At 37.6% G+C, this 15,061-nt stretch overlaps 1 protein-coding gene across 1 annotated transcript in view; it reads right to left on the minus strand.

Annotated features, from left to right (window-relative positions):
- zfhx3b (zinc finger homeobox 3b) overlaps nt 1–13,048 on the minus strand; it is a 238,114-nt gene extending 225,066 nt beyond the window's left edge. Inside the window, exon 1 of the mRNA XM_016475618.1 lies at nt 12,800–13,048. The gene's annotated coding sequence lies outside the window, so the exon portion shown is untranslated. The remainder of the gene's footprint in view (nt 1–12,799) is intronic.
- Nucleotides 13,049–15,061: the final 2,013 nt, after the last annotated feature.

The raw sequence follows: 15,061 nt of genomic DNA on the forward strand, positions 1-15,061 counted from the left end.
TAGGGAATAACGTCACTGACAGCCGTCTAACGTCCCAGGGGCGACTCCCATAGCAATATGGTAGAGTTGGTACTTAGTGCTCGCCATGGTTCTGGCATGCACTCCCCTCAGCATGGTGGCGTGGGTATACCGTTCCCCATAGCGACCCCTAGAGGACGCAGTTCGAAGTTCCCATGAAAGGGAACGTCTCAGGTTACTTATGTAACCATGGTTCCCTGATAAGGGAACGAGACACTGCGTCCTCTAGGTTTCTTGCCATGCTGCGGACGCAAGCTTCAGACGAAGAAGTGAATGATGTGTGCTCCCGGCGCCTATTTATACTATAGTCATGTCATGGCTGTCGCCGGCCAACGAGTTGGTGTTTTTTCAATGTATGCTTCAGACAAGGGTCACGACGAGGCGTCCCCCATAGCGACCCCTAGAGGACGCAGTGTCTCGTTCCCTACTCAGGGAACCATGGTTACATAAGTAACCTGAGACGTTTTCCAGTCATTGACGATTTTCTTTTTAATCTACATATTTATGTATTTGCTATGGTGATTTTTTCCCTCAATCAGAAGAACCATTAACTGAACAGACACTGTAGCCAAGCAGATTCAAATACTGAACAAAAACACAATCATTTTTTTTTTATTGTTTTTAAGTACTGTTTATCATTATAGCATTATACATTTCTAAAAGAGTGTGATAAGCAGTTTTCTTTTCTGTGTGGATCTATTTTCCCTTAAATGTATATATCTACAAAACTACTACGTTTCTGAAGAATAAAGAATAAAAGAAATAGAATGAAAAAATAAAAGAAATAAAAAGGTAATTGTGATGTGTTATCTTCACAATTCAGACTTTCTTACTTCGCAATTTTGAGTTCATGTCTCATAATTCTGTCTTCATTTACAAGACATAAACTCAGAATTGCAATTCTGAGGGAAAATGTCAGAATTGCAAGATCTAAACTTTTGCAATTTTGAATTTTTTTCTTGTAACTCCGACTTTTTTCTCAGAATTGCAATTGAGTTTATATCTTGTAAAAAAAAAAAAAAAAGACTGAATTGTGAGATATTAACTCATCTTGATTCTAAGTTTACAACTCGCAACTCTGACTTTTTTCTCGCAATTCTGATTGTTTTTTATCGCAATTCTGACTTTTTTAATCGCAATTCTGTTTTGTTTTTTTTTCTTTTTTCTGCTGCAAAATAAAAAATAAAAAAGCAATTGCCACTTTTTATCTCACAATTCTGACTTTTTTCCTCGCAATTATGAGTTTATATCTCACAATTCAGATTTTTTGTTCGTTTTTTAGTTTAAGTTTGGTAATTTTGTGTCTATATCTCTGAGTTCACATCTTACAATTCTGAAAAAAAGTCAGAATTGTGAGATATAAACTTGAAATTAAATGAAAAAAAAAATCAGAAAGCCTGGCTCCACATGTGAGACAACTAGTGCAATGACACTTCAGACGCTTTATTTTTCACATACAGTATAAACCATTGTAATGTTCACCATGTTGTTAAATTTTACATAACCAGCAAAACTGTTGCAAATACATTGTGAATATTTGATATGCTGTACAGCTCTCTTCCAGACGTGCATTCATAACTCCATTCTGAGACTAAATGCATAAGCATACACAAAATGAAGCACAAGTGCTGAGAGAAAGACTAAAATAAGCAGAAGATTTGTAGTGTTCGGACACAAGAGGTGAACATAAAAGCTCGGGAAAGATTCAATTAAGCATCATATCCACTGACCTCATTGCCATGGTTACCAAACAGAAGAAAATATTAATCAAGTCTGCACTTGAGAGAAAGAGGAGAAAAGATGGAAACAGTGGAGAAAGACAGACTTTTATACAGATGCAATGCTTTCAAGAGTAAGTGCAATTTAATAAGGTCCAAAACTGCAGTCTGTTGCATCTATCCTCTCTCTATGCCCTCTCAGTCCTCCTCAACATCATCATCTTTATGTTGACATCGGACCCTGGCAGCAGGTGACCTTGTGGAACAACTAATAATGCACTTTTCATTATGCAACTACGCATTCTGTTCTATGCCTAATGAAGACACAAAGAAAGAGGAATAGAAAACGAGATACAGGTGCATCTCAATAAATTAGAATGTCGTGGAAAAGTTACTGAAATAAATGAACTTTTCCACGACATTCTAATTTATTGAGATGCACCTGTAGAAATGAGGGAGACACTCAATTTTCTTCATTCACTAGGAGAGATTGAAGTAAGCTATGCCACTCTTTATTTACATTGTCATCTTGAAAAGGAGAACTAAGGTATATGCAAAATACATCTAAATAACTGTTATCAGCTAATACCTAAAATTATATATAAGTGCTTTTAACTAAAAGCTATTAACTAAAATTATATGCATGTGACACAACTAATATTAAGAGGTAAGCACATTACAAATAAAAATATGAATTAAAAAACTACATTAAAAGTTTTTTTTTAATAATATACTAAAAGCACAATTATGCCAAGTCTTATTCTTCTAAACATTATTTTTATAAACTATCCACACACTTAGTCAGACAGACAGACAATAAATAAATACATTGTCATACATATGTTTTTTTTTTATGGGTTTAAAAGTTTGCTTTAATATGTTTAAAAATAACCTGTCATGGAGGGGGGAAAAAAACGAATTAACAAATGTTTCTCAAGTGTATTTCTGAATCACAGACAGATGTGGGTCAAAAACGTTAAGATGTCCACATCAAAATAAATGTACAAAAGTGATTTTATGTCCATAGAAAGCACATTAAATGTAAGTAAAGTATCTACTTTTAAGGTTTCAAATAAGTTTTTGGAGAATAAAATGTCAAAATTTGGTTGAAATAACGTTACATTGTCATTCATTGTAACACAATATTTATGTAAAAATTCAAACAACATGCTTATTCTGACTTGTACATATTAATATATATAAAAGAATAAGGGAGCATATTAAATTGTATTGTGTTTTAAATGAGTAAAAAATTCTTACTGACAAATAGGCCAAACCTTGGATACTGGCACATTTTAAAAATGTAAAATTACTACTAATTAGTATTTGGGGTGAAAGTAATTAGTCTTTTAATATGTCATAAATTGATTTTTGTTGTAAATATGCCTGACAAGATTGTTACCCTGAATGACATTTTAGTGGGTGTCTTCTGTAAATCAGGAAAAAAAATTATGATATTTATTTTTTGCTCGGAAAAATAAAAACGAAATAGCAATCAAATTAAACAGAAAACGTTTACAATTTTTTTGGGAAAAACAACAACAATTTCAAGCAGTATTACACTTATTGTTTTTATGCTTAAACCCTTTTTCGTCTTTGACCCGTGTATGTAATTGTTCCTTGCAAAATATGGGTAACCCTTTATTCTCACTCTTAACTAGTTGCTTATTAGCTTGCATAATACTAGCATATTGGTTGTTTATTAGTGCTTATATTAATGCCTTATTCTGCATGACCATATTTTAGATCCCTTAATCCTACTCAATACCTAAACTTAACAACTACCTTACTAACTATTAATAAGCAGCAAATTAAGAGTTTATTAAGGCAAAAGTCATAGTTAAACTTAAAGTCCGCGGACCCGGATACGGGTCCAAAATCGCGTAAAAAATACGTAGTTTTAGGGGTTGACACATCTTACCCCATTCTTCCCTACAGCTTCTTGTCAATGGCAAGCCAGTTTTACAGAACGAACCTTCAAATAACAAAAGTCGCCGAAACACATCTGAGCATAGATACACATCTATGTATGTATGCATGCATGTGTATCTTTATTTGCATGCTATGAGAGCTCTTCCTCTATGCGTTTGTCTCCTTGAAGGGGTACACACCTATGTTTGTGATCCCGAAAAGGAGGGGAAAGGAGAGAGAGAGTAAAACAAATTTCACATGCATATTGCTACAGACTCTAAAAAATTTTGACAATCATTTTCAATCATTCTGAGCCGTGGTGCACTGCTTTGGCGTATTTGGCTGCACGTTGCTGAGGGGGGAAAGTTGAGCATTGTTCTGTTTGATGAAACTGTGGAGTGTTTGCTCGCTGTCTGCAGGGACTGTCTTGAAAACAAGCTATCTGAAAACTCCCCCCGCTGTGCGAAATGTTAAATAAACAAAGGCACGGATAAACAAAATCCCTCCATTTTAATGTCACCGAGAAGAAAGACCATGTTTTAATGCTGCTGGAAGCGAAAGTGCTGCCGACACAATTTTATATGAAGTTTACACATCAGCGGGATCTGGATTATAATCACCTTTAATAATTATAAGGTTATGAGAAAGTAGAATGATAAAAGGAGAAAAAGGCACTTCACAAAAAGCTTGCATTGAGTTCAGTGCAGAAAGACAGTTATCAGAGAAAAGATTCATTGCGATGAACTCTCAAAGAGAACTTACATGAGCCATTCAAGGAGAATGCTCAAATATACTCTAGTGAAATATTTTAGAGATTTCAAATACCTTCTGAAAAAAGGCATAACCAGTTTTTATAAAGCGGCGTGATGGTTGTTTAGCAGAAGTACGGCTCAGAGGAAAATTTCATTGCTCAGAGGTTGCTTTTTCACAGCTCTGGGGATTTAATGGAGTTGTCAGTTATGTTTTATTTCTGCGTCAACTTTTTTCTCAGATGTTTCTTCCAAAATTTCTAAATTATGAGAAATGAAGATGTAAATAAATGAGACAGTTTCTGACACGCAGTACAAGAGTACAAAGCAATAAAGTGAATGTGGATATCGGCTCAGAGATCATTTGGTTTTTAAACAATTGAAATCTCACAGACTTTAGTATTTTGGCAAATGTGATCACAGTTTGAGACGTGTTTGAGATCTCTTAAAGACACGTGTGAGATATTTTTCCCTAAAATATATAGTTGTGAGTTGTCTTATTTAAATGTCAACTTTTATGAGAAATAAAGATGTAAAAAAAAAAAACTAGACAGTTGTTGACATGCAGTAAAAGTACAAAGCAAAAAAGTGAATGTGGATATCAGATCAGAGATCATTTGGTTTTTACAGAATTAGCTCATAATAACATCTCACAGACTTTGATATCTTGGCAAATATGAGAACAGTTTGAGATACTAATGTACACACATTATGTGAAATTACCAAGGTATTTCCCCCCAAAAGATATAGTTTTGAGTTATGCTTCAAGAATCTACTTTTTCTCAGAGATTTCTTCAAAAAGTCCTAAAGTGTGATAAATAAAGATGTAAACAAAAGACAATTGCAGTTTGAGACACTACCGAGAACTTCAAGACACACATGAAAATATCAAGATCTTTTCCCCATAGAAAAAGTATTGAAAGATCAAAGCACGTAAGAAACATCAACATTTTATTTCATTTCTGTCTAAGAGAACAACTCAAACCATAAAGAGATTTAATTTCTTTCCTGAGGGGGAGGATAATGGATCTTCAGCATGCCATAATATGTAGGATGTCCTGCTCAATGCTTTATACAAACGTTGCTCTGCCATACTGATCTCTTTCCAGGTTCTTTCACCTCAACTCTTACTTAAAATAAAGCAATCGCATCCTATGGTACAGTATGTCATAAGAGAGCCAGAATCAGTCTGTTTGGTACAGACAGTACAAGAACCACGTGATCTGAAACAATTTAATTCCCCAGCATCAGCCATCTCCACCTGATATGCTCCTGCAAGGTCATTAAGCTCGCCCTTGAAGGTCATGTGATTAATGAGCAGCAGAACCTCTGCGCAATAACGTGTATGAGCTCGACTCATATTCATTGGACAGCAGGGCCTGAGAGAATGAATAGCCAGAGACAACCAAGGTCCTCCAGAGCACTCCTCAAACACACATTAACAAAGCATCACATTTCCTAATTAGTTTCAATTAGCTCAAATCTGCTTCGGTTTATACAATTAAAAACAGTGAAAGTCATATGAAGAATTTTTGGGTATGTCACAGTTTACTTTATTTTGCTTTCCTCACTTACATGAATGAACTGTAGTGTCCCGCACCCACTAGTAAAAAAAAATATAAAAAAGTATATCTGGTATTTGAATAATTTTTGGTTTGACTGTATATATACATATACACATATATAAACTAGTTTCTTCAGGCCTACAAGTACTCCTGGTTGGGAATCACATTCATGAAGCTCAATGCAAGAAAATAGGTAAGGCAAAAATAATTGGCGAACGGCCAAAGATGATGCAATGCATCTTAAAACGGAAAGTTCCCGAAAAATTCTGAAGGGGCACACAGCAAATTCTTATTTCACACTTACTTAAGAGCAAGTGAATGGAGAGAGAGAAAAAAAATGAGAGAAAAAGAGTGTTAGAGGAATAAACTCCAGCTCTGAGGTTGAGTGCAATAATGGTTCCACTCTTCAGGCACCTCAAACACACTGCATCAGGAAGTGAAGAAATAAAATCACGTCCTTCTCACACACACAATGAACAAGCCCACCATGTCACAATCTCACCTTCAATTTAGTGTGAAAGAAACCGCTGGTGTTGTCCTTGCAACATATGATTCAGTTGAACAGTGTGAATTCTAATGATGCAAATGTATCACAAAATTAACACAGACTACTGCCTGAAATATGTTATATGCTGTCGGTTTCCTGCAGGTGTTCTAATAATTCGTATAGAGTGAAAAGAACTCATGATCATTTTTTTTTTCAAATGTATTTGTCTCTATTTGTCAGAAATGTCAGAGCTTCGGAACCTTTCTTGACCCTCAGTGTTGAGAAACACCCTACAGATTCAAGAGCTCATAAACACATCAAATAGACAGCAGATTTTTAATAAAATATTCATAGCATATGAAATAAAGGTATTTTCAATAACAGAAATGTATATATATATATATATATATATATATATATATACATACATACACACACATGCACAATCATTATTTGTTCAGGATTATTATACAAAATACTGTATATAGGTGCAACCTATGTAAGGCTGATTAAATATAGCAACTATTAAATTAAATTATTTTAAAAAGTGCCCATTTTAAAATACCTCATCTAAACTAAAATAAAAAAAATAAAATAAATTTACTTCAGTCCGCACTACTAATTAGGTTATTTTTTTTTTAAATCAGGATTATCACAATAGTCACAATTAGACTGATTGAAAAAAAATAGCCTTTTAAAATAATTTAATGGATTTACAGAGGGGAAAAAGACAAAGATGCTTTAAAACGGTGAAATGTTTAGTGTGTTATGGCTTTTTTGGAGCACAATCATGTGTGTGTAATACGTGCAGGGGCGGAGAGATCAACAGAGGACGTGAGGCCATGCTGAGAGAGGGAAATGGGCTAGAGGACATTTCACGCTCATAGTGGCCAGTGAATTGGAATGACTGCAGCGCGGCATGATTTGAAGGTCAGGAGATAGTGGATTATATTCCAGAGGTAGAGAGAAGAGGCGGATGACGGGGAGGGGGGGTGGAGGAATAAACAGACTCTCCTCCCCTCCTCCGTTCGCTCTTTCTTTCTCTTTCTTTCTTTTGCTGTTATTTCTTTGTTTTTCCCCCCCTTGTCTTTTTTTTTCCGATTACAGGACAGGAAGGCAGAATGAAAACGCCAAGGCACCAAACCGACAGCCATTAGTCTCACACATCACGTTCCATGCGCATACACACACACACACACACACACACACACACACATACGACACGCTGAGAAATCTCATTTTAGTCTTCTCTGACATACTACCTCTCCATACTGGCCACTAACATCTACCCCCAGCCCAAAAGAGAGAGAGGCAGAAAAAGAAAATGTGTTTTACACAAACAATAACAGCGCTATCAGGCAGAGTGCAGCATTCCGAGAGCGTGATTTAATAAAAACAGAGCGGGATTGAATTATCATATTTTAACTGGATGTGTGTTTCAGTTAGAATGTGTGATTCAGGCCTACAAATGATCCGAACGCTTTTCCGAGGTGCAAGACAGCCCTCTTTCTTCCTCTCGGTGCTTCTCGAAAATGGAAAAGAGGGGGACGAGGGGAAGACAAAGAAGGTAAACTAATAAGCCTCTCGGATATCGGTGACACAGAAAATAAACCGAGATGGCTGGAAAGCCAAAGCTCTTGTTTGATCTGGCTCCACATACAGTACGAGTGTACAACAGAAGCCCAGACACGAGAGCTTGATGAGGATTATCCAAATGATTGCGGTAATCAGATGGAATGAGATGCGAGATGACCATCTGTATTTGCCCCAGACGGCGCGATCGCTCCTCAGACCCTCTGAGGGATTTTACACGTTTGACTAACGTGGAACGGAACAGCACGGCCGAGAAACAACAAGGAGACACAACAAATGTCAGGAGAAGATGTGCAAATCAAGCAAACTCGTGTAATTAAATTAATTCCAGAAACACACCAACTTTTTTTTATCTGCCTTGGGCATTCTGTGTCTCTTCGGTAATGATGTCCTAACACAAAGCAGGCGAAACAGCAGGTGAAACATGCTCCTTTTTTTCCCCACCTATCCAACTCTCACATTCCAGCTCTGAATTAAAGATTTTTTTTTGTGTGCACTGGTGTAAATTAAATTCAGGAGTCCACTTTTAGCAGACGTCACAATGGGGTTGAGAGGATTCTAGATTGTTGTGCCTGTGCTGATGCATGTAAACACGCACATCAAAAGCAAGCGACCAATCCACGGCTCCCGGATGCTCTGTCAACACGGACTGAGATGTCTAATAGGCAGAGAACAGGTGTCAATCATCTCGCGCAGCCAATGGGCTCGTCTCACACGGATGCAGCATGCCGGACTCGCACATTTCCTTGTGTGCAGCAACCATACGGTACATACAACAGATACAGATATAGATTTAGAAATGGACACACAAATTATGCCTACATTTTAAAATTCTTTAATTCATAGATTAGTAGCATGCTGATTTCATTTTGAAATACTGCCTGATATCGCAAAATCCTTTCAAAAGCAAGCAGCTCAGATAAGCACTCCTGCAGTACCGTGCTGCACATCTCCAACCAGAACATCCACATTGCCCTCAGGGCACCACGCAACAGACAAGAGAAATGAACACGTTTCATATGCACAGTTCAGACACAACCGTAAATACAAGCTTAAATTCAAACCTATTCTTCATTTCTTTTTAAAATAAATACATAAAAACAACTAATGATATATTCACAAAAAATACCAACAGATGCAATTAAATAGATTTTTTATATGATATTTTGAAATGTAACAATATGCTAATTTTATTAAATTAATATTTTTTGAAGAAGAAGAATTTTAAATGCTACAAAATAATCTAATTAGCATGTTTAGGTTTGCATAAGAGATGATTCTAAATTGATTGTCTGCAAAAATTCTAAAATGTTATGTCTACAAAAATAGATTTACAAAGAGATTACATTTTTGTCCAATGTGTTTATATGAAATCACATTAGTGTTTAACATGTTACACGGCAAATTAATATTGCAGGTAACTTCATAGAATCAAGAGGCATATTCATTTTGACATAACTATACAAAAATTGGTTATACTTGATGTTAATTATAGTCATTCAAATATGGCGAATTATTAAAACAATAATTTTATATTAACACATCAACCAATTTGGGTTGTTAATGTACATTAAACAGCCCAAACTGAGCTAAATTTGTAATTGCTCTATAAGAACATCTATGTTGCCATGTTGGTCACAATCTCTTCACAACAACTACAGGTTAAAATGATACACAGAGAAACAGTAACTCTCAATGTGATGTTTACAGTGAACACATTTTACATTAGCAGGTCAAACTTCAGTTCACAGTTCAATAGGGTCAGCATCTGAAGCTACAGCACATGCGTACAGCATCTCCTGCCTTTCCCAGATGATAAGACGGGATAGAGGCCAGCCACGCTGTCAATGCTTTGTGGCGTAATGAACCTAAAAATTATATTTGAATGCACATTCTGAACAGAAATACAGATATAAATGACGAAACACATGATACTCCACACACAATTGTAGCATTTTTAAAGGCCACACCTGTATGTATATGTGTTTCCAATTAAAATGCGCATTCAGATGTGATTTCAGGTTTATTATTACACCACAAAATATTGTATTATATAAATAATTTTACAGTATTGTGATGCAAGCGTGAGACCCTCATTCTTTCCCTTTCTCTCTCATTCTCTTTTCTGACACAAGCAGGCCAAGCTGAGATCACAGCTATTGATACAGCCACCCAGTGTAACAAATATTGAGACCTGGACCACCAAACATACACACATTCACCTAAATCATGCAGTTATACACTCCGTCAGTGCACATGCCAAGAAACGCACATAAATGCCCACATTTACACATCTAATACACACGGAAACATAAAGCTGGGCCCTAAAATAGGCACACATTGATAATGACACATACACACGTTCTTTGATCAAAATCAAAAGCTGAACAGTACAAACACACACACATACACACAGAAATTACAAAATATATATAGATCCGTTTAGGTATCTTAAATATGAAGTGCTTGCATATGTGTGTATGAACATGTGCATGTTCATTCTCATGAATCTGCCTGTAGAGTAAGAGACTTGAAGTAAGAATTGATCATCTTAAAACGGCCAGATGAGAATGCACACATGCACACTCAAATGGATGAAAATTAGAGCTTGCCGGCAACACATCATGTGACACACATACACACACACACAAAAAAAAAAAAACATGCTGTGAAATCCAAATCACACTCTCCACTCGCTGGTAAAACTGAGCCACCGTTTCAGAGTGTGTTTATGAGTGAGTGAGTGTGTGAATGCACTTGTCCTCTGAATATCTCCGTACAGAGTTTCCAGTCTAGAGGAGAGCAGATGCAGCACAGCACACCGTGTGGCTTGGAAGTAGAATTATTTCCTTTTTACATCTCACATATGTAGCACATGTTTGCAATTTTACAGTACAGCTGGTGTTAACATCTAATCTAAATAAGACAAAATTGAAAAATATACTTGATACTGCTTCTGCATATTCGCTGATACTTAAAAACATGTTAATATAGACAAATGTTTACACATTTCGGACTTTTTCTGGAGTGTTTAGCATGAGGTGAATGTGAAGTCATGCCATGGTGCATCTCGTCGCGGCGTGTGTCATTATGTTCAGAGGGTGTTTGTTTGTGAGCATTCAGTCCTCCAGCCAGACAGGGTGCTGCTTATTTCTCCATCACAGCTCAAATGGGCTCCCACGCTGGAATAAATCACTGTCGCCACGGAAATGCAGCGACAGCCATGATAGATGGCTAAATTGTGTGTGTTGATGTCTTTAGTGTTGCCGACAATTTGGTAAATCTCGCCTTTTTCTGTTTCTCACAGCATTGCGTGTGGGGCGCGAGGCATCTGAACGTTGACACGAACCACGAGAAGGGGCCCGTACTGTGACCACCTCTAAAACATCAGCACAACGCAGCATTGCTAAAGTCAATTTAAACGTCTTCCTGTCAAAAAGTCCTGTTTATGTATGTACAAGTTACAATTACTATTGTAAATAATGTGATAAACATATAAAATAGGGTAATGATAATCATCAAATATTCCAATCAAAAACTTGTTTTCAAAATGTTCATTAGCCTGTAGTTGATGGTAAGCGGAATTCATGTTCAAGGGTTATATGGTGCATTAAAGTCCTTCATGTAATATCTTATTTATGAGTTGAAAAGTTGTAATTACAGTACAACGTCAAGTTCATTCAAGTCACTTTGGTTGGAAACAAGATGGCGACACCTTTTCTACATAAAATTCATAAAATGTAAAAATCCATAAAAAAATGTTTTAACTGCATTAAAAAAATGAATAATGAATGCATATTGGGTGTGTTTCTATTTTTTAATTTGCTTTTTTGTTTTTATTTAATTCATGAAGGTGCTATAAATTGAATCATTACACATTCTACTGCAGTTGTACTATACTTTGGTATTTTGCACATGCAACTTTTATTGTAAATATGAAAAACAGTAATTACACTTACACTTACAATTACATTTTAACAAATGTAACATTACTACAGAAGGTGAATCCGTTGTGTCCAACATGTTTTCTCACTCACACGTCCCCAACTCTGAAACTCTGGGTTTAAAAAAGATTCAGAGTTTCACTTTGTGCTGATTTTCATGTCCGTTCAACTCGTGAACATACGATTTTTTCGGACATGACTTGAGTGCACCAAAAGTGTTCCTCAATGACGGGGGGGTTCGCCCTCACGTGCATTCGGGTCACAAGTGCAGTGACCCCCGTATGTAATATGTCAACACGACGTACGTAAGTCTTGCGTACGGCACGACTGTCGACGCATCACTATGACAAAGAGACTTATTATATTTTTGCTGAAACCCCCATCCTACACAACCACACCCCCCCACCCCAAACCCTTTTATCTGACCGGTGAGCCAGCCCACCCAATGCCTAAATATAGACCCTGACACCCCCGTCACACAGCAGTTGAGACACATGAACACCCGTTTCCGATTCAATCAGATATATACCGGTGCAAACGGTTTCGCAAACATAGAACCTGCGACACGGCACCTGTGAACTCGCAGACACTACTCAAGGCAGTCGGCCTGCTCCTGAATCCAGAGCCCCCCAACAAGCCAACGCTCACACCTGGCAGGATCAAACAAGCGTGCACTCCCCACAAACTCACTTACAATCAATACTTTCAGCCAACACCATGCAGCAGTCCCAGCTCCACCGCACACACACACACACACACACACAGGGAGAGAGAGTGCAACTGCACTCCAAAGAGCAGAAAGCAGTGTACTGACCTTTCTGTCACTCTTTTTTGTGCCTCCTTCCTTTCTTTCTTGCCCTCCTTGACGTCCAATCCACACTTGTCTTCTGGCTGCTGGTGCTGGGGCTACAGTAGTAGAGGAACGGTAGTGTGTGAGTGAGAGAGAGAGTGAGTGAGTGATCCTGCTCAACCTGACTAGAGCGGGCGCATTAGTATGATTTCACACCCAGGCTGCAGCCCTGCCTACTGTCCTGATGGGGTTCCTGAATGTGCTGCTTATTTAGAGAGCTGGCGCGCTGTACCTGGGCTTGCAGGCAAGCTGCTTAAAGCAAGAGCCAACATCTAGAGTGCATAATACCCCCACTCTCTCCCTCTCTCCGTGTCTCTCTCTCTCTCTTTTTCTCCCTCCTGCACACACACATACACAAACACTGGTATGCTCTCCTAGTCGCTGGCTGGGGAGGTAGACGCCGGCTCGGACGTTCACGCGACCGTGGTGCGCCAAGAACTCCGGACCTTTGGAAGCCGGTAGCCGGTGCGAGAACACACAAAGCGGAGCTCTCTTTTCTTTCTGAGTGTTTAGGAGACAATTTCGACAAGGGATTGCACCCAATCTACTAGGATGATCCAGATGGATGAGTTATAATATGCTTTCCAGTCTCTTGCTCTTTTTGTCTGTCTGATTCTAGTTGTTTTAGCCTATTATCGAGCTGCCACATGTTTCTGCTTGGGGAATGCCTTGCGCTTTTGGATTCGGTCCCTCGGCCGCTCGTCTCAGTGGGGGGCGGACGGGTGCGCTAAATTGTGACTCAGGCTGAATGTGTATTAGTCAAATTTATTATTTATTGCCAAGCCGCTTTCGTTTTCCCCCTCAGCACACGCGGATAGATGGAAAAGGGGGGTGGAGAATCAGAGCTGGAGTTGCGGGGGGTGCGGGGTCAAGGGTGCGAGGGTTTTATTGTGGGTGGAGGGTTTGAGATATAGCCAGTGGTCATGATTTGGTGAGCGAGGCCTAGAGGAAGGTGAAAAGAATATATAAGATATTAATTTAATGTATTTATTTATTCAGCCAGTCCGCATGCCTTATCAGGCCGGTGTCTCTTAATGACATCACTGGCAGCTTCTCCAAGCTGTCCAAAATCACCCTGCCTCTCATTTTTCTTCAAAATGACTTCAATTCATTGTGTGTGTGTCTGTATACGCGCCAGAGTGTTACTGCCTATATCTAAAATTGAGAATAATGCTATCCAATGGGTCCACACTTTCATGCAAGATAGCCTGAGATCCAAAAGCTGGAATTATAAAACAAATATTACAGAAAAAGAAATGATAATTAAACATAAAAAGCCAATAAAAATATGCACTCATATGAATAAATGTTATTAACTGAAAATATCGGGCTTTTTAAGTTCTCCTACAACTTCATTAGTGATTTTTGGATATTTTGGACTTAAGACCAAAAACTCAATACAGCATTTCCCAACTCTGCTCCTGGAGGTAAACCAAAAGTACTGTATTTTCCAGATTACCAGTAAATTTTCCTTTGATCATCTGAAATGTGGAGCGACTTTTATTCCATAGCAAATTATATAATGCAATTAATATCAAGCACTCAAAACACCTTTAAATCTGTGCCAAATGACAGAGGTATGTAAGCCCAAGTTTATTTCCACACACTAGTATTTTCAGTTTCGCTTTAAATAAATTTGTTTAGGCTTGCCATTTATATAATAAAAGTTGTTTGTAATGAATGTCACTATCATTTTTGTTTTATACTTGTATTTTACATTTCCATTGTGAATACAGTTAGATTTAAAGGATTTCTTGTGGTGTGAGGGGAACTAAACTACATTATTTACTGGCATTTTACATTATTTCTAAATGTAATAGAAATTGTGACAAACATTGATGCGTCTGTATTTATTTTTCAATACACAATGCAATTTTAACCTGGTGCGACTTATTTTACGGAAAATACGGTACACATTTTCAAACTCTTCCTAATCAAAAAACTCTGAGTCAACTCATTAGCTCATTAGAAGAGACTTTAAGACCTGAAAATGGATAGGACAGATAAGGGAGACCTCCAAAATGTGTACTGTCGGTGTGCCTAAATTAACAAATAAACAAGTTATTATATTTAGAACTGCTCATGTCTATACTTTATATATAAGCAGCTATATTAAAAAAGTGTGGGCAGCTGTTTACTGATTATGAAATATTGCAAGACCAATCCGAATGGTCAAAACCTAGGAAACTCTGTGTGTGTGTGTGTGTGTGTGTGTGTGTGTGTGTG

Source organism: Sinocyclocheilus anshuiensis, unplaced genomic scaffold (assembly GCF_001515605.1).
Source record: "Sinocyclocheilus anshuiensis isolate Anshui unplaced genomic scaffold, SAMN03320099.WGS_v1.1 scaffold256, whole genome shotgun sequence".
In the NCBI taxonomy this organism is placed as follows: domain Eukaryota; kingdom Metazoa; phylum Chordata; class Actinopteri; order Cypriniformes; family Cyprinidae; genus Sinocyclocheilus; species Sinocyclocheilus anshuiensis.